We start from the raw sequence: 20248 nt of genomic DNA on the forward strand, positions 1-20248 counted from the left end.
GGCACTTTTTTCCACTTCTTCTGGGTTAAGGTGTTCAAGTCCTACTATTGTAGGGTCCTTGGGATCTGGTGTTTTCATGTTGTTTCTCAGATTGTTGGATGAGGTCTTGCCTTGGCGTCTGCCCATCTCTTACTTCATATGCTCTCTATTGGAACTTCTGGTACCAGGTCAGGTTCCCTTGTTGGGCAGGGACTTCACTGACAGAATGCCCACCTTTCCTCAGGCAGGCTATTGAAACACAGGCACTCCCTCTTTCTGGGATGCGCTTACAATGCATGCCCAGCTTGCAAGGCAGGTGAGCTGGGGAAATTTTATGGCCCCAGGGGGAAGGGAGAAATATAGAAATTCGTACCTGGATGGGAGCTGGGATGGCAGGCGGGAGGGGGGAGCCAGCACCTAGGGTGACCTGGGCGTCTATGGGGTCAGGGAACGCCCGAGCTCCTCCTCACCAGGACCCTGCCACGGGCCCGAAGCAAACTCATCCCTCCAATGGCCCTCTGCTTGAAGTCAGGGCCCCTACTGGTCAGGAATGTCGCTGAGCTGGCACCTGGTCCACCTGCCTTTAAGACCCTGGAACTGCCTCCAGCCAGGATGCGCCTACAGCCCAGGTCCCTTTAGTAGAATTCTTAAATGGTTGTTATGAAAACAGCCCTTTCTCTTGGCTACTAAGTCTCTCAATGTTAATCTCAAATGTCAACTATGGAAGCTAAATGATTATATTTCAGGAACAACAATCGAGTTTTCTTCCTCTGTCCTTTAATTCTCTTTTTAGTTTAAGCTTTTGACAATCCTACCAGAAATATATTTTCCTTGTATTTTATGTGATCTCAAATTCCTTTGTTAAAATTACTAGATAAAATAAGAAAATCTTATAGCAATGAAAAGAAATTTATAACAATGGAATCTTCAGCGGCCCAAACAGTGAGAAAGCCAGCAAGAGATAGTTGGTCAAAACCTAGCAAGATGAGGTCAGCGAGGGAAAAGAGCCACAGGAAGGAGACTGTCTCCTTCCATAAAGCCAAACTTCAGTTCCTATTTGCTATATGGAACTCCTTCAGAGAGACGATACTATAGCAATTGCTTGAGTGTGCCACACATGTGTTCTTAAGTACCCAAGGGCCATTATCCCAGACCTGGCTGATCAGGAGGACCATAGCAATGACAGGTTATATACAGTCCCAAAACACATGGACAGGAAGAAAGAAAATGACACAGCTTCATTTTCATTTTCATACCTTACTAAATCTCTCAGCATGGGACACCACAATACAAGAAAAAATGCTAATACTTGTATCTAATCCGGTGATGGAATTACTTCAATAGCATTATTTAGCCACCCAAATCTTCCCAAGGGAACTCATCACCTTGTCTAAACGAATGTCAAAAGTTCTCACTCCTCTAAATCCATCATTTTGAACCTGTGTAATCCCAGAGAACTGCTTTGTGAAGGATTGGAGGCAGGGGAGTTGTAGTCAGCCCAGGCAGCTGGATTTGATTTCCAGGATGGAGTTTCCAGTGGCAATGGTGTCAGCAGTGTCCGTGGTGGGGTGATGAGAGCTCCATAACATTGCAAATGGACATCAGATTTTATAATTAGCCAGTTAAGTTGGTGAGTTTTATGTGAGCTTTATTAACGAGAAAGTAAAACAAAAACAAAATTCTCAAAGAGGAAAGAAAAAAACCTTTCATGGTTATAAGTTTTAGAAAAGCCAAGGGCTAGGCAAATCTGACTTATCACTTGTTTCTTGTATCTCTCTGCTCATGCATGATGATAGCACAGCTTGGGGGATGTTTACCACTTCATTTTTATTAGACGCTCACAGGAGTTAGAGATAAAAATTAGAATATCTAGTGCTCTCCTCTAGTTTTAGAAAGTCAAGAGGAATCTTATTATAAATCACATACCTCCTAAAAACACACACGGATCTAGATAGCATTTGAAGCACTTCTTACTTGGTTCTACCTTTAACCTTGATGAAACCATTGGGCATCATCGCCTTCCTTCATAAGTTTATGCCTAAGAATATTCAGTTTCATAAAGGTTGTATATGTCGTTTAAGGTCACCATATCAGTTGCAGAGCAAAGATTTCAACACTGTTCTCAGCTTTGTTCTTTTCCACGGTATAAAGATCTCTTGAAAGAGCAACTCAACCAAGCAGCCTCTCACACATAATCACATTTAAGTTATTCATGAAAATGTTTATCTTCAAAGATAGTCCCATTCTTCTCGTAGAGATTCATTATGCCGTTTAGCATCCCCTTTGGTACCTTTAAAGGTACCAAATTCCTCATTATGTGTACATTCATTTCAAATGCCTTCCCAAGGTCTTTCTCTTTTGTCTTTTTCTCCATTGAAAAGAAACTTTTAGGCATATCAAGTACAAAATATGGTAGATAGGAAGGAAAATCCAGTTCTCAGATCTTTATATTCTGAAATATTCTAATATCAAATGACTTAATGCCTGAATCACAGAACTTTAGGATCCATGCTTCACACGCACTGTGTTTGAAGAGTAGCCCCTGCCTTTCATAATCAAATATTGCCAGCAAATCCCATGAGCAACAGACTTCTTTCCTCAAAATTATATTTTCTTGAAAATGAAAAGCTACTCTTAGACAAATGTGAACAACTAATTAAAATGAAACAAAATTGTATTCCTAGATCTCAGTGATATTTTATTTTTGTGCCTCCATAGATGTAGAATAATGAAAATCTATCTTAAATGAAAATTTGGCAGGGCATTTTTGCATGTCTTATATAAAAGCATCTTTGTTCCTTGATTTCTTCCATAGCCCTACTTTTTTAATTCAAGAAAAAAAAAGACTGGAAATGTTAACTCCACTGTTAGCTAGCACTACTCCAGTTAATAATGTGGTAAATGTACAACATGGTGCCTTACTATCCAGGAAAGCTGACTTCCCCGTACCTGTAAGAAAAGGTTCAACACCAAGAAAAGCACTCATTGCACGGGCTTTCCTGCCACAGAACAGAGTGCCAAGGGCAGTGCTGGCAGCTTCCATTGTAACTCCAGCAATGGGGATGTGAGAGAGCTTGGGAGTGAGATAGACACCGTGAAGTTTCCTTTTATTATGCATTTTTGATATCTAATCTTAGTGAACTTGCAGCCAGAGCTCCCATCTAACAAAATGGTCTTCTTCAAGTTTCTAGGCATTTATCTCTACCTCTGCCCCACCTCTGTTCTTGAAAGAGCTAACAAGCTGTGCTGTGGCCAAAAGGCAGGAGGCAGAGAAGAAAAGGGGGAAAAGCAGAATGTGTCTCATCCCAGACTCTGACTAATTGGCATCTGGATAATTAAAGGCTGGCTTTAAGAATAACCAACACCTAATAGAGACTCCGTGATGAACAGGGCTCAGGGAAGAGCTCTAAAAAAAATTTGGAGCATTTATCAACTAGTAAAACTTCAAGGCTGTGGGCTAAAAGCGAGATAAAGGCAGATATCCCCAATAGGAGAGAGGGAATTAGCAGCTAGCTGGCAGCAGCAAATGGTCTAATAGTTGGATGATTAAAAAAAAAATCAACTTCCACTTCTAGTGAAGAGATGGTGGGTATTTGTCTGTTTGAATAGTCTTGATGCCTTATTCTTAAGACAATTTACTTTTTTAAAAGCTTGTATTGTGTTCCATTTATGTTGTATAATAAATACCTATATGTAAACTAACGATAAAACCCTGTGCAAAATATTTGCTTAGCTGTATCTCAAGATTCAATTAAAGTGGAGGTTGACAGCAATTACCTAGATTTAAAGGAAAACTATCTTACTTTTGTGTATATTAACAGGCAAGTCCAACCCAAAGTTACCCTTGGTTTTAACTCCAACACCTAAAGATTATTGAGTAGAACGGACCTACCTGTATTTGATTGGTGTTAAAAGACCAATTGTAGAAATTCAATACCCAATAATAGCATATTTTACAGTTACCATGCAGATAGATCTTTCACCAAACAGATAAAGTATTTATAAATTAATACCATTAATAAAAAATAAGAAAAGTCAATTGCCTAAATTCACCTCGAAGTGATGACCTCTCTCCAAGCCTTGCTAGTCTACATGTTAATGCTTTGGAAATTGTCATGTTTAGCGTTGTGCTTCTGTACAGTCCTTGGTTTTCCCTACTAAAGAGCCTCAGGGTTATGGAGAACACTTCTGAACTGTTGCAGAGAGCCTACGGGAAGCTCCTATCTCTTGTCAAAAGTACAACTGTTCTCTGAAACAATTTGCTTGTCTGCTTTTATGCCCATGATGAGAAGTTCTAGAAACTCTATGTGAAATGGAAGTTCTGTGGCATTTCTGCTTAGGTCAGCTGAGTAAAATGACCCCAAGAAAGCTGTTCATGGGGCTCAGGATTGTTGGCCAAGTGTGCCATTGTCTTTTGGGAAGTGGTCCTCAGAAAATGGTTGGTCCTAGACACACAGCAAATAGACTTCTGTAACTGAATCTTGAGAAGACTCACAACTCACAAAAAAGAGATGATTTTTGGGTAGAATTTATCTCCTGAAGAATTTGTGGTTTTAAGGTATTTCTTTTGCTCTCAAATCCCCCCAAACTCAGGGGTACACTGAGAGGCGGTGTCTGAACCACAAGATCGGGTACCTGGAGCCAGGACTAGCATTACCACTTGCAAGTTGTGCCCTTGAATTATTCATATAGTCTCTTTCAATTTTGTTTTTTTCAGTTCTAAAATAAAGAGGTTCAACTATTTGATTTTTGAGGTCACTCAATCTCTCAGAATCTCGTGTTTTTACATTAGTGTATAATTACCCTATGATCTCAAAAGCCAAGGTTACTAATGTTGAATGACTTAGCTTACAAGATAAAATAACGAAGCTACTGGTGACAGGTCTTTCTCTGGACTGTGCTGTCCATGTTGGGAGTCTGAGAGACTTCTCTCTGCAACAAGGCCCTCTCACCCCACCCTCTTTTGAAAGAAAATAACAAGATAGAAAACATCATAGCAAACTAAAACTGCAAGATAGAGAGTCTCCATACTCTTTCCTTTCTTTCATTTGACAGACTGCTCCTGTGTTGTCACTGACTGATTCCAAGTGATGTTTTAGATCACCTTTCATAAACACCTGAAGTCTCATATAAGTCTCAAAACCTGTTTATCATACTTGAGTAAGAATCAAGCACACCTATTCAAATTGTGTATTCAGAACAGCCCAGAAAAATCCATGTTCTATTAATATATAACTAAAAACCTACACAGTAAAAATGGCTAGGAGTTACAAGTGTAAATGCTCTTTTTTGGCCTATTTTTCTACATTTCACTATTTTTCACAATATGCAAAATAGATGGCACGGAAAGGAGTGAACGGTGCATTATAATGAAGCAGAACTCAATCACTGGCCAGAGCCATAAGCCAAAGAAATGCTCAATTTCTAATAATTCCACATCCCAAGAAACTGTCTCCACAATTTATAGCTTAAGATAATTAGATGTATAGGTCACTGCTTAAGGCACTTGTCTGTCTTTAAAAAAATACAGAACCCAGTTAGTTATAGAAAACAAGAAAACAGTGCTTAGAACATTTAGTCCTCAAGATTTTGTTTGGACTCTTGATTCAATGGTACTAGCTAAAATCTACTGGTATGATGCAAGGCTCTCTCACCTAACCCTTTATGCTAGGTTAACTACACAATTACTTGAGAAAAATTACCAATTACATACACAAAGTAGCAAAAATATTTTAGTCCTCCTTTATGGGTCTTTGGGCACATACTGTCAATGTGCTATGTTTTTATAGTGAGACATAGTTATTCTGTGATATTTTTCTAAAAGGTAAAAAATCAGTAAATTATGTCTTTAAGGATGCTTTAGAAAGAGCAAACACTAAACTTTCATTGTCCCTGTGTCTTTCTGAGAGTATCCTGAGACTCCTGGTTCTTTTTGGGGGGAGCCAGTATCATTTCTAGCCAGAAATTGTCTTCTTTGTTAGCATTCATGAAGTACGAGAAATTTCCCAGATACACAGTGGGCAGACGGTCTTGTGTATGAGACCCCATGCTGGTTCTATCCTTGCTTGAGTCCAAGACAGGGACTTTGCCAGTACACTCGGGGTGTAACAAGCCAAGCCAGATGACACCTGCGAGTTGATGAGATTTGGGAGAGAAAGCATATTTAACACATGACCTTGTTAATATCATTAATGCCATTGTCAGCTTGCCAGATTAGTGAGGGAGAAGGACTGGCAAGTTTCGGGGCCCTGGAGTGGCTCTTGGGCTACTGCCCATGGATAATTACTATTTTTCCCCCCTAGTTCCATTTGGCTTAGTTCCTAGGGCACTAGATATTCATGCTAGTGCTTTCCCATGGAAACCTTAGCAGAGTTAAAAGTGATACAGTATTCGCTGGGTAGAAGGAAGAGGGTTGGTTTTAATTTTTGAAATCAAACATACTTCTTGTTAAACAGAACTAAGGATTGAATAGTGTACATTTCTGTATCACAGAAAATAAATTTTGGGTGTTCTCAACACCAAAAAATATCAGATTTTAAGGGTAAGTGATGTATTAAGTCAAACATTATTTTGTAATTCATGGGTATGTATAACTACAATTTGTCAATATATGAAGTAAAATTTCAAATCTAACAAAAAATGACATTGGGTAGGATATCTTTTACAAAATGAATTCTGTGTTTGCTTCAGCAGCACATATACTAAAAATGAAATATTTCAGGGAAGATTAGCGTGGCCTCTATACAAGGATGATTTGCACATTTCATAGTAGTCCATGGTAATTAAATCAGAGACTGAGCCCATAGCTCAGTGGTAAAGCACTTATTTAGCATGCACAAGGCACTACATTCAATTCTTTGTCACAGAAAAAATATTATTCAGAATATATACAGTAGAATCCTCCCCTGCAAGGCAGAACAGTTACCATTTAAAGCTCCCCCTTCCCTGGAGGGAGTTTTGGAGGGGCCTCAGGTTTCATCAGTAAAAGAATTTAATTTTATTCTCTTCTAAGGCTTCTGATAGGATTAGATGAACTTGTTTAAGTCAAACATTTAGAAAAATGCCTGCCACAAAAATGCTGCATTTGAATACATTTGAAATTGCATCTTAGGATTACAGTGTTTTGACTTTGGGTATTTGATGACAATAAACATATAAGCCATATTTCACCACACTTGACTCCCTAGCTAGTATTTCCATAGTTTGTCTTTGACCTATGGAAATAATCATTTGTCTTCTCATGTGAGAGCAAGGATGGAGGCAGGGGGTGGATGAAACAATAACGCATGCCTGACCCCTGAGCTTAGAGAGTTACTTGTCTCCTTGGAAAGATTCAGAGTGAGTAAGGAAATAATAGAGCCCAGAAGAAACCACACAGTGTTAGGTTGTGATAGGAACCTTAGAGAAGATACTGGAAGTCGGACGAGAGCATAAAGATAGCAGGTCTTCAGTAACGTTGAAGGCAAGATGAGGCAACTCTAAGGGGAGCTATGTGGATTGCTGCACAAAGAACATTGTAGACTGAGCACCAGAGCAGTGGAGGGGGCAAGGCGGGAAGTGCCATCCAGGCATCAGGAAGGCTGCAGCCAATGAGAAAGGAGAACTGTAGAATACCAACAAAAGACATACTTATAAACAAGACATCTTACATTTCCCAATGATCCCCTTATCTGCCACATATGAATTGAAAGGAATTGTAGACAGAGCTATAGGAATCTGCATCAGGAAGCTGGTAGCATGGACCAGAGCACTGGCATTGTAGTGGAGAACGGCATGGATTGGGAAGAGGCTGAGAACAAATTAACAGGACAAACTGCAAGTACACTGGGCCCATATTATAAAAGGAAGAAGAAAATCAAAGCTATGAAGTCCTTATCTTAGTACTTAAAATTATGAATATAATGAATACCAACTCAGTTAAATCAAAGGAACAGTCTTTACCTACTTAACAGGTGATTGACACGTAGTACAGCTAAATTACTATCTACCATGAATCATGAACAGCATCAAGTAGATGTGCAAACAATAATTCAGAAATTCTTTATTTTGGGAAGCTCCTCACTGAATATGGGAACACTGGATGAATTTCAGAACCTTTTCTCTTTGCTAGGTTTCCACTTGCCTTGCTGTTCACATTAAGTTCCCCAACTCTTAAAACAGTGTAACTCTACACAGTAAGTTATATATTTACAAAATTCATTAGAAGTCAAAATCTTAAAGCTCTAGATAGCTTTCAGTAGTAATTTTATATTATGGGCAATTTGAGGGATTTGTCTTGTCTCTTAGCTTGGGCTTTTTTTATTGCTGTGAAGAGACACCATGGTCATTTCTTATTTTTTAATAAGAAATCCTTATTAAAAAACATTCAATTGAGTGTGGCTCGCTTGCAGTTTCTGAGGTTCAGTTCATTATGATCATGGTGGGGAATATGGAAGTGGTGTAGGAGGTCCTTCTGTCTGTGTGTTGCTTTCATTGGTTAATGAATAAAGAAACTGCCGTGGCCTAGTTGATAGGGCAGAACTTAGGTAGGTGGGGAAGACAGAACTGAATGCTTGGAGGAAGAAAGGTGGAGTAGGGGAGAGACACCATAGAGCCTCCAGAGACAGACATGCCGAATATTTCCTGGTAAATCACTGCTACGTGGCGATATACAGATTAATAGACATGGGTTAAATCAAGATGTAAGAGTTATCCAATAAGAGGCTAGCGATAATGGGCCAAGCAGTGATTTAATTAATACAATTTTTTGTGTGGTTATTTTGGGGCTAAGCTAGCCAGGTGGCCAGGATGAACAAGCAGGCCCTCTTTACAACAAGGCAGCATGCAGGCAGATGTGGTGCTGGAGCTGAAAGTCCTACATCTTGCAGGCAACAGGAAGTCCACTGACTGTCACTCTGAGTGAAGCTTGAGAAAAAGACCTCAAAGCCCACCCCTCCAGTGACACACTTCCTCCAACAAGGCCACATCTCCTAATAGTGCCACTTCCTTTAGGGGCCATTTTCTTTCAAAGCACCACATTTTCCTAGCTGGAAACCTTGGGTAAAGGGTTGGATTTCTCTAGCTGCTTTCTCATCTATAACCTGGAAATTAATGGTAGTGCCTTACCTAGAGGGGTATCTTGAAAACTAATTGAGTAACTATAACATGCTTTGTAAGTACTTGCCACATATTATAATTTCAATATATTTTGGGTATTATTTTTACTAATTTACTCTGGGCTATTTAGAAAGTACCTGTTTTAAAGTTTTTCATCAGCAAAATGAAAAGTTTCTACCACAGAATCTAGTGAAAAAAACTCTGCCTGACTGTGGAATATCACATCTTTTGAGGTGGCCCTCCTCTAAGAATACAACTTTAGGCTTTGAGATGAATCATAGCAAGTACATAGCACACAATCTGTCATATCACTCCATGCCAAATGTTCAGAAATACAGAAACATACATCCTTTATGGCAGTGCCCCTGATTTTGCCTGCAATTTTGTATTCAGAGAACTACCTCTATTTAGTATGAATGAGGCACCATTACTTCTTAACTATTTTGTACTGTGATACAATCTGAAAGGATTGGAGCTGGATTGCAGAAAGGGATTGGAGATTATAAATTATCTCAATCAAAGTTGCAGAATTAAAGCCAATAAAGACAAAGAAAGACCAAGTAAAAATTTTATAAATATTTTATTTTGGATAATCAGGAATTTTTCATGCAGCTAATTCAGAGTATTTAGTCTTGCAATTAATCATCATAAAACATTTCCCATGGGAAGTAAAAAGACTGTGATATGCCATCATGTAAATTATAATATGTTGGTTCAAGGTCACGTTTCCCTAAACACACAGTGTTTTGATTTCATCAACCACATTTCCCAAGTTCTTCATGATTTAACTCAGTAAAATAGGATAGATTTAACAACAAAATAAAATCATTGATGTATTTGTTGATCTATGTATCAATAATGTGATACACAGGAAAAAGAGAGGAAAAGATCTGTTATTGTGCATAAAATATGCTTGCCTGTAGTTAAGGACCAGGAAGAATTTCTGAAATGTTTTTAATTTGATATTATGGGTTAATCATTTATTTATCTTTATAACTTTGGACAATAATGTGAAATCACTGTCTAATCTTTGAGCAAGTCAATGCACCACGAGTTAATGAAACATCAAGTCACAGCAACATTTTGGTCATTTCTAATTGTTATTATTGTGAACAACAACCATGATAAAAGTCTAGAGTTCCCATCTTTTGATTTCATTAAATTCTCAGCTATGAGATGACTGGTTGTAATGAAGAATGCCAACACCAACGCTGATACTCAGTTCATGGGGCAGCCAGTAAGGCAAGAGTATGCCAGCACTGCCCACCAGTTAAACCTCAGGTCTCTGTTCCTACTTTGGTGAATATACATAGAGCAAAATTAGCATGTGCAGACCTTGAATTTTATATTTTGACATCCAAGGCAGGCAAATGCCATCTTTCCCATCCTTGATTCTATTATATTATATAGTTATTCTCATGCATGTATACCCAAATCCTTAAAAAATATATATTGGTAACATTTACGAGCTCACTGGCAAACCATTATTGCTATGCTAAAACCTTTGGGTAGGTGTTAAGTGTGTTTTTCTAAAAATAATTAATATTATGTAACATTTTAGTCTTCAGTTAAGAAACCTCAGAACTTTTCAGTGTATCAGTGGCACAAGCCATCTCTTACAGGCTGTTCTCTAAGGGCTCTGTAGGTGACGTACAGTTAGTGAATACTTTAAAGATCAATTGCTGCTCTTTAACAGTTTTTTTTTTACTAAACACAATCAGGCAAAGGACGTTCAGAACAAGCTCTTTCCGCACCCCATCCCATCTCATATCATTTTGTAGTCAAGGAACACAAAATTTCTCAGAGTGAAGACTCACGAGAGTAAAATATATGACAGAAAAGAATCCTAAAGTGATGATAATGGGGCTGGCGGATGGCTCTGTACAGGTCACAGGTCCAGTTCCCTGTGCTCACGGGGGACTCACAATCATCTGTATGTAACTCAGTTCCAGGGGATCCAATGTTCTCTTCTGGCCTCTCCAGGCACCAAGCATGTATGTGGTACACAGACACACACTGCAGACAAATTACACAAGTAAAATAAAAACAAATCTGTGTGAAAAGTGATGATGTAAGAAAAGCAACCCACCTGACTGATGTATCTGTGTGACTGCTGTGTCTCTCTATTAGGTGTGGCGTGTGGATTTATTGATGTGGGCTATAACTAAGGAATCCGTTGTTGCCTTCAGCTGGAGTTTGGATTTCTATCAGTTGTGTTTACACACACACAGATTTTCCTGTGCACCTTATACAAGTTACTAATTGCTTTGCATTTGTGCTTGTTCATCTGCAAAATGAGAAAAGTAAAAATAACTGCTGTATTATCCAGTATGAAAAATACCAAGAAAAAATTGTTTAAGGATGGAAGAATTTATTTTGAATAACTGTTTCAGAGTTTGAGGTCTATCATGACAAGGGTATGGTGTGGAACAGTTTGCCTCACAGTGATCCGGAGGAGCAGGGGTAATCTGTTCACAGCCTGCAGGACGGTACCACCCACATTTGCACTGGGTCCTGCTTTAAAGTAAATTGATCCTCTCTGGGAATGCCTTCACAGACACGTTCAGAAATGCACTTCATTTGTCTCCTTGAACGGTTTCAGTCCAGACAAGCTCAAGATTAAGCACCACCCAAACATTACAAGATGGTTGGGTCCGTTCACGGAAAAAGTTTGAAGTGCTTGGTGCTTTCTGAGTATTACCTGAGTGTTAGTTATGATGATTGTTATTGTCTCTGCAAGAAATGTGATCTCCAAAATGACTTATTTGTCTCAATCAAGGATGACTGAGTATTCATTTTATTTTCTTTTGTTGTTTGACGTTTTAGATGCTCGAAGGTGTTTGTTCATAGGGTATGATTTGGGCAATATCTGGAAGATTTCGTCTTCAAATGTATCTTGGTTTGTCAAGCTCCATGGCTACAGCCATTGTTTTCTTGTGTGTTTGTGCCCTGCTCATACTGCTGTTTTCACACTGCCTTGATATCCTTGACGTTGACTGGAATCCCAGTGTTTTCTTGAGTGACAGAGAGGCCAGATGAGTGTGTGCTGCTTCTCAAGGTAAACATGAGGTGGGAAAGGAAGACTGAGAAGTGTGGGACTGAAGTGTTTTCTCTACTGGGGGAAGGAAGGGGTAGACTGATGGTTCCAGAAGGTTCCCTGAGGTACACTTGGATACAAGTTGTGCCAAAAATGAATCAGTTTCTCTGGGAGGGGTGGGTTCAGAAGTGATGTGGTTTTAGCAGAATAAGAGGTGTCTGCAATAAACTTGAGTGTTTTTCTACAATCAACAGGACCTTGGACCTGGGGAGGATTTGGGTCCACAGCAGAATCTGTCTGATGGTGAAGGAAAAACACACACACAAAAAGAAAATAATTAAATGACACCCAGCTACAAAAGCATGCTCACTCGGTTCTGTGAATGAGCAGAAAGCTGTTGCTTCAACTTCAGAAACTGCTTTCTTCCAATTTTAGAGGCAGGGCTATATTTAGTAGATATATAAGAAAACAAAACCAAAAAAACCAACAACAAAAAACCCTGCCATTTATATCCAATAAAAGCAGCTCTTTAGATGCATAAATGGCAATATTTCTGGATAGAAAAAATGAATTCTCACAAAGAACAAGTTTATAGAAAGGTTAATCATATTGTTAGAGTAAAATAGGCCAATTTTTACTGTAAAAAATATTCCAGTGCTCAGAATTACTGAGAAGGAGATGGTTTCTCCTGATTTTCATTCTGCACTCAATTTTACAGAAATCAACTTTCAAATATCAACTAGAAACAGTTGTGCATTTTTCTTTTTTTTCTTTTTGCAATACATATTTAGGCCACCATTTTGTATTGATATTCATGGTTGCAAAGTTTTAAAAATATTTATTCGTGTGTGTGTGTGTGTGTGTGTGTGTGTGTGTGTGTGTGTGTGTGTTTATCATCACTGTGACAAACCACCCACCAAAATCAATGTGGGCGGGAAAGGTTTCATTTATTCTTACATCTCTCAGGTCCCACTCCATCCCTGAGACAAGACAGGGCAGGAACCCAGGGCAGAAACATGGAAGCAAAAAACGGAAGCAGAATCCCTGGAGGAACACTGTTTACTGGCTTACTTCCTATGAGTCGATCATTCCACTTTCTTTTACATCCTAGGACACCTTCCCACAGTAAGCTGGGCCATCCCACATTAATCATTAATCAAGAAAATACACCATAAACTTGTCTACAGGCAAGCTAATAGAGGCATTTACTCAACTAACATTCCCTCTTCCCAAATTACTCTTGGTTTGTGTGAAGTTGACAAAACCTAACCAGCCCAGTGTGTGTGTGTGGGGGGGGTATGTATGTTCTGTGTGTGGTGTATGTGTGACATGTGTGTGGTGTTTGTGTTATGTGTATGTGATGTGTGTGATATGTGTATGGTGTGTGTGGGGGTGTATGTATGGGATATGTATGTTATGTATGTGTGGTGTGTATGTGGAGTGTGTGTGGTGTATGTGTTGCATGTGGGTGTGTGTGTTAAGTGTATGTGATATGTGTGATATGTGTATGGTGTGTGTGTGACATATATGTGTGATACCTGTGTAATGTGTGATATGTGTGTGTATTGTGTGATGTGCACACAGTGTGAAGGGCAGTGGACAAACTTGGCTATCAGTCCTTGCCTTCTACCTTGTTTGTGGCTGCTTTTCACACTCCAGGTTAGTTGGCCTGTATGTAAACTGCTCAGGAATTCTCCCATCTATGACCAACACTTCACTATAGGACTGCCAGGAATCCAGACACTTCCCTCTGTGTCTGAATTTCACACGGGTTCTGACGACCTGAACTCCGGATGCCAGAATTGTGAACTTTCACCCACTGAACCATCTTCTCCATGTCCAGAATTTTAAAACAATTAAACAAATGGGTTCTTTAGTTTTCTGGTGGCTTGATATACCTGCTGTACTGATTAGTTTTTGTCGATGAGACATCTGGGAAGAGAAGATGTTTATTGGGGAATTGATTCCATCTGATCAGCCTGTGGCCATATCTGGGGGAATTTTCTGATTACTGATTGGTAGGATGGAGTCTAGCCTATTGTGGATAGTGTCATCACTGAGCATGTGGTCCTGGGTTGTATAACAAGGCAGAATGAGCAAGCCAATAAGCAGTTTTCCCCTTGGTCTCACCTTATGTGCCTGCCTCTGGACTGCTGTTCTAGTTCCCACTTTGACTGTCCTTGATTTGGGATTGCTTTTGGTCAGTGTTTCATCATAGCAACAGAAACATTAAGTAGGATAACTGCTTTAGTCTGGGTTGTCACCATCATCAATGTGTAGGACCTCAGAACTGTGGGCACAACATAAACACCCAGTGCCTGGCACTAAGTGGTTACAAGGTGAGACATGGTACCCTGCTTCCGACAAATGTTGCCTTTCCATGGAGAGCCTTCTTGTTAATGCTTGTTCCTTATGTCTATATACCTCTCTTTTACGAGTATCTCTGAGACCATCAAAGCAGTCTTGGTATGAGTGTCGTATGTTTGTATGTGCCCTTTTCCTGCCTGTTTATAAGACAAAACAACTCATTCTTGGAAGTTATAAAGCCTTATGAACTCTGAAGTTAGTGAAGATCTATTAGCAGAAGGACACACCCAGGATCACGAGAAGGAGAAATTGCCAATGCAGGACAGGACATGCCATGTTGAAAGGTGAACTGCTGAAGGGGATGGTAGAGACTTAGGAACACCAAGGATGATGAGCAAAGGTCTGCTTCAAGGAGGAAAGGCATGTGGCTGCTTCTTCTCATGAGTTATCTCATTACTGACTGAAAAATTCCTCACTGACTTTGGAACGCTTGCTCTTGCATCTGTCAAGTCCAGTTGGCAAGAGGGAATTAGCAACAATGGCTGACTCAAGCTCTGATTCAGCGCTCCAGAGCCTGAGAGTCAGGAGAAATATGTTGGTTCACAAATGAGCTTTTCATAAGAGCAGGTGGTTGATGAAGGCTGGTCTGTGAGAAATGCTGAGCCCTGTGCTAATGTGACGAGGGAGGCAGAGTTGAATGAATACAACCCAAAGGTGGATTTGGAAGTCACTTGATGTGGTCAATAGCACACAGAAAGCTGGTTGGGATTGCCTGGGTACCTGAATATGACCATGTAGGTAGGTTGTCCTGGGGTTAGTGCCCCATTAGATTTCCCACTTGAAAGAAAAGCTTCCAGCACTTATATGCCTCACTAGTGGCTAAGAAATGAGGTATGCAGTTTTAGAGATTTGCTGTTCCTTCCTTCCATAGTGGAGCAAAAATGAACACTAGGTCAGTTCCTTTCTTCCTGCTTCTCTTCATCATAACCCCAAACCTTTCCTCTTTCATGTTTAACACAAGATTACAATTGGAAAGTTTACTTCATCTTCTCCCAAGGTGAAGTGAAGTTGGAAAGCCTACTCATTAGTCTGCATTGTATTGAGACTATCAGTAGATGGAGTCTTGTCTGTAGAGAGCTACAATGAAGACATCACCTCTCTGTGGGCTTACATTCTCTTCTTCATCATTATCTATAGTTCTGAAGTGGGATTACCCCTTTCAGGGTACTGAGAAAACACATTGGTCTCACTATAGTCTTCAGTGGTCAAGTACACCAAAGAGCCATAAACTTCCCAGTTACTAAAAGTCAAGATACCTAACTTTCAGTTCTGACTCGTAAGTACTGATGTGCTAGCAAATCAAGAGGTTAAGAACCATTCTGTCACTTCAAGGTTATTCTCCAAGTTACATTCTCCATCAATCATAACGTTTTCTCTAAGTTACCATTTATGAATTTTAGTGTTACTTGGATTCTGCATTTTGTTTCTATGGAACACTGTTGTTTCTTGTTTGACTAAAAGATGCATATGAAATAAAAGAGAGTGTTTAAATGTTAGAAAAGGCCTGCTGTCAGAATCATTTTGATACAGGTGCTAGCCTTCAGCAGTGAGGGAGAGGACCTTGCACAGACCCTTCATCTGACTTGGCTGCTAGGTAGAAGTTCCAGCTCACTCTACAGTCCAGTTGGATCTTGGCATCTGTCTGTGCATACACAGATTAAACACCCACGGATTTCTGATTTCCCAAAAGACCTCTATTGGTTGTGAATTGAGGGGAGGTTGAAATTTGAACAACACATTTGGGTGATTCTGTCCCCCCCCAATAAATATATAACATCCAAAATTCATACTCTTGCCAATATGTTCCCATCACCAGGTGCCCTCCAGGTGTTTCTGGAAAGGAAGGAAAGGAAGTGCAGTGTTGTTTTCTTGTGCCAGATGCCTGTAGACTGCAGACCCATAAGCCTAAGAACTAGACTATTATATCTGTCTGATATCCTCTCAATGTATGCCAACTTACCACTCTGTGTACAGAACTCAGGGGAAGCCAAGATGTGAAAGGTCACAGGCAGTAAAATTATTGCTATCATTTTGATAGTGTGGTTTGTTATTGACAATGGAGAGTCTCACCCATACTCTCTTTCCCATAATGCTGTGCTGTTTGAATGTAGGATCTCTTTCCCACTGCTCTGAGTTGGCCATGCTGTTAGAATCAGTGGGGGGTAACCTTCTGTTGCCAGTAAAAGCCTTCATCTACCTTAGAGCATTTGTAAAGAATTCAGTAACTTCCCAATCCTTGCCTTGCATTTAGTCTATCTTTATTGAGCACATTGTTCTATGCATATGTGTATGCGTGTTGTGTATGCAAGTGTATGTGTATGGTGTATATCATTCATCTTTGGAGTGGTGTGAACATGCAATTGTTCCCATTGTGCTGAAATAACAAACATGGATCAGTTAAAATACCTCCATGTTTGTGCAATTGTCTCGATTTGTGTTTTTTAAGATTCTATGCTAATGTGCATGCCTTGGTAGGAATAAGCATTTTGATTTCCTTTTGTTTCTAATGTTGTCAGAGTTGGGACATAATGTTTATATTGCAAAGTAATATTTGTAGAAGTAGGGGACAAAGCCCCATTTCTTCTTCACAACACCATGCTATGGTTTAGATCCTTAAGTTCTCTGTGTTGAGTCTTGGGATCCATGAAGGTGCTATTGGTAGGTAGGTATTTGGAAATTAGGGTCTGGTGAGAGTTTTTTAGGTCATAAATGTTTTTGCTTTCAACAAAGATAGTGTGACTCCACCTTTCCCCCCCCTTTTTTTTACTTCATAGCCATGAGATAAATGTTTCTCTTCTTCCATGCATGTCTGCATGAAGCTTTCCTTCACTGTGAGCCAAAGCAATTGATCATAACCTGGTATCTCTGGAACATGAGACTAAACAAATGTTTTTTCTTTGTGAGTTGACTCTACCAGGTGTTGTCATAATAGAAACAGAAAGTCAACTCTCATAACCTATCTGCTTCTACCTCTCCATTTTAAATAATTTAAATGCTTACCTGTAGTCATATGCATGTATGTGCATGGCATGCTGCTTATGTGTGTGGTGTGCATATATGTATGTGTGTGGTGTATGTGAGTATATGTATTTGATGTATGTTTATGGGTTTGGGTGCATGTGTTTATGGGTATATATATGTTTATGTGGTGAGTGTGTATTGTGTGGGAGCATGTTTGTGATGAATATATGTTCATGTGCATGGGTGTACATGTGTGTGCAGGTGCCTATGAAAACCAGAGGTTGCTGATAGCATCTTCCTTGATGGCTTTCTGCCTGTATATTGTACAGGGTTTCTGAGTTGGACCCAGAGATCACTGATTTAGCTACTCTACCTATCCAGCTTACGCTGGCGACCCCTGCCTGCATGAATAGGGTGCTGGATTTCTAAACTGTATTACATACGCTTTCGTGGCAGGTGCTTTGCCCACTGGATTCATTTGTTCTGCTTCTGTAATGGAACACCGTGATAGAAAACAACTTGGGGAGTAAGGGCTTTATTTCACCTGACACTTGTAGTTGTCCATCATCCAGGGAATTCAGGGTAGAACACAAGACAGGAACCTGGAAACAGGAATTGAAGCAGAAGCCATGGAACAACACTGCTTACTGGCTCACTCTTCCAAGATTGCTCACTCAGTTTGATTTTTTATATACTCCTGGACCACCTGCCCAGGACTCCACTGCCCATAGTGAGCTGGACCCTCCCAGATTAGCCATCAATCAAGAAAATGCCCTCAGACCTTGCCTACAGCTCAATCTGGTGTGTGTGTGGGGGTCATTTTCTCAACTGAAGTTCCCTCTTCTCAGAAGACTCTAACTTGGGTCAAGTTGACGCAAAATTACCAAACACACCCACTAAGCTAATTCCCCAGTCCCTGCCAGTGATGCACTTTTAGTAGATATTTTCATAAACCTAAAATGGGAAAATGCAAAGAATGCATTCTGGTGCTGTTAAGTAAACCAAAGATTTTATTTGTCAAACATGAAAGGACAAGTTCATACGAAAAGTGGTATCTCTTATCTCTTCCTAATGTATCTCAGACAGAACTGGGAGTGTAGAAAAGTACTCTAAAAGAAACATTTATGAAATATGTATCAGAGTAGTCTCCCTGTTCTGCTCTATGAAGGACTTGTTATTCTGTCTTCCTTGGATTGGCTATGTATCTAGAATGTACATGAGACACTACCAATGCATTAGTGGCTGGACAACTTACTCAGGCCCTTAGTCACATGACTTTGATGTTTTGGAAAAATGAATGTTTGTCATAAGGACAGTTCTCTTTTTCCTGATATTATTATATTTGATCCCTTCTTATTTATCATTTAACTTTTTCATTTCAGTTGTTTCTTTTATCTCTAGACATTTCCTCTCTGCCTCTTTCCTATCTTCCTCTGACTTTACTCATCCTTGACTCCAACCAAAAGAACTATAACCTTTGTCCATAATAAAATCATGAGCTTTTGCAAAGAGATTAGAAAAACCGTTAGGTACTTTTGTTCTTAAAGAAGCAAGGAGCTTCACTTATGAATGACTTACAAAGCAAAGTAAAAATAAACATTCCAACAGCTGAAGTACAGAGATCTTTTGCTCTACAAAATTTAACAAAACATTTAGTCCTTATATATTATGGATCCAACATGGATGGGTTCATCTGCATTTACCCAGATAGTCCCTGGGATGCCAGGAGGGTGTCAGTTCACTCTGGAGGCCAAAGCTCTGCAGTAGTTCCTAATTAAACCTGAATCCAAACTGTTTGGATTCTGCAATCAGTAGACATATTGAGCTATTAGGAGACAGAAAAGGCTTCCTCCTCTCTCCTCCCTTTTTTTCCCCTCCCGTCTCCTCCTTTTTCTTTTCCTCCCCTCTCTTCCTCTGCTTTCCCCTTCCCCTCTCCCCTCCCCTCCTCTGGGGAAATTCATCCTAAACCCTTTCATCCATTATTTCTAATCCTACCTACTCTTCTAGAGCAGACAAACTAGAGTCTCATGTGTAGTGTGTGAATCCTGTACACTAGCAGGGTGCATATTCTCTAAGCCCAAACTGCCCCTTAGAATTAAAGCTCTGTAGGCTTTGTGCACCCTTGGGCAAAAGAAGCTGTACAGGCTGGGAACCATGATGCTTGAACACAACTGCCCTAGATGGTCCATCAGGGCATTCTCCTGAACATCTGGAACCTCCTGAGTGGCATGAAGGGATTAATCTAGGTGCCTACTCCCTGCAACAGCCATCAAAAGCCATCACCGTCTGAGGACTTCTCCCAACTGTGTACTATCCATGTCTTCCTGTTGTTAGTATAGCCTCCTTCCCTCTGACATAATCTCCTCTAGGGAATTCTAGAAATAAGAGGAGCACTCTTCCGGGAACATTCATCTTAGCCCCAGTTTACTTCTTAGAATCCACTTCAAAAGCAGGGAACTCAAAATCTTTGAAGAAAAACATATATAGGTACAAACCCATTGCTAAATGTCTCAGTAGGTTATGTTACTATCAATGTAAGGTATGACCAATTCTCTTTTCTGCCAGTTCTTCTGAAGTTAATATAATATCTGTCTCCCTGAAGGAAGAAATGACCCAAGGTCAGCCTGACCTCTTCGTCATGCCAAGGTAATATACCAGCAGCCAAGTTATTAAACAAGGCTTATTCTACCTTCTTCACTTACAGAACTTCATTAAGTTTATCTGAAATGTGCTTTAAAAACAATCTAATTCATCTTGCTCCAAGTAATTTAATTAGAATCCAATTAAATTCAGCAGAATGCATACATC

The 20248-nt window shown here is 39.8% G+C and overlaps 1 protein-coding gene and 1 non-coding gene across 2 annotated transcripts in view; both read left to right on the forward strand.

Moving 5' to 3' along the window:
- The window catches only part of Slc35f1 (solute carrier family 35 member F1), a 422660-nt gene that overhangs the window by 229989 nt on the left and 172423 nt on the right, over positions 1-20248 (forward strand). The gene's annotated exons all lie outside the window — the stretch shown is intronic.
- Positions 6657-6763, forward strand: LOC125394661 (U6 spliceosomal RNA). The gene has a single exon (XR_007230288.3). It is a non-coding gene; the product is annotated as a U6 spliceosomal RNA (small nuclear RNA).

Source organism: Myodes glareolus, chromosome 1, assembly GCF_982192425.1.
Source record: "Myodes glareolus chromosome 1, mMyoGla1.1, whole genome shotgun sequence".
NCBI classification, from domain to species: Eukaryota; Metazoa; Chordata; class Mammalia; order Rodentia; family Cricetidae; genus Myodes; species Myodes glareolus.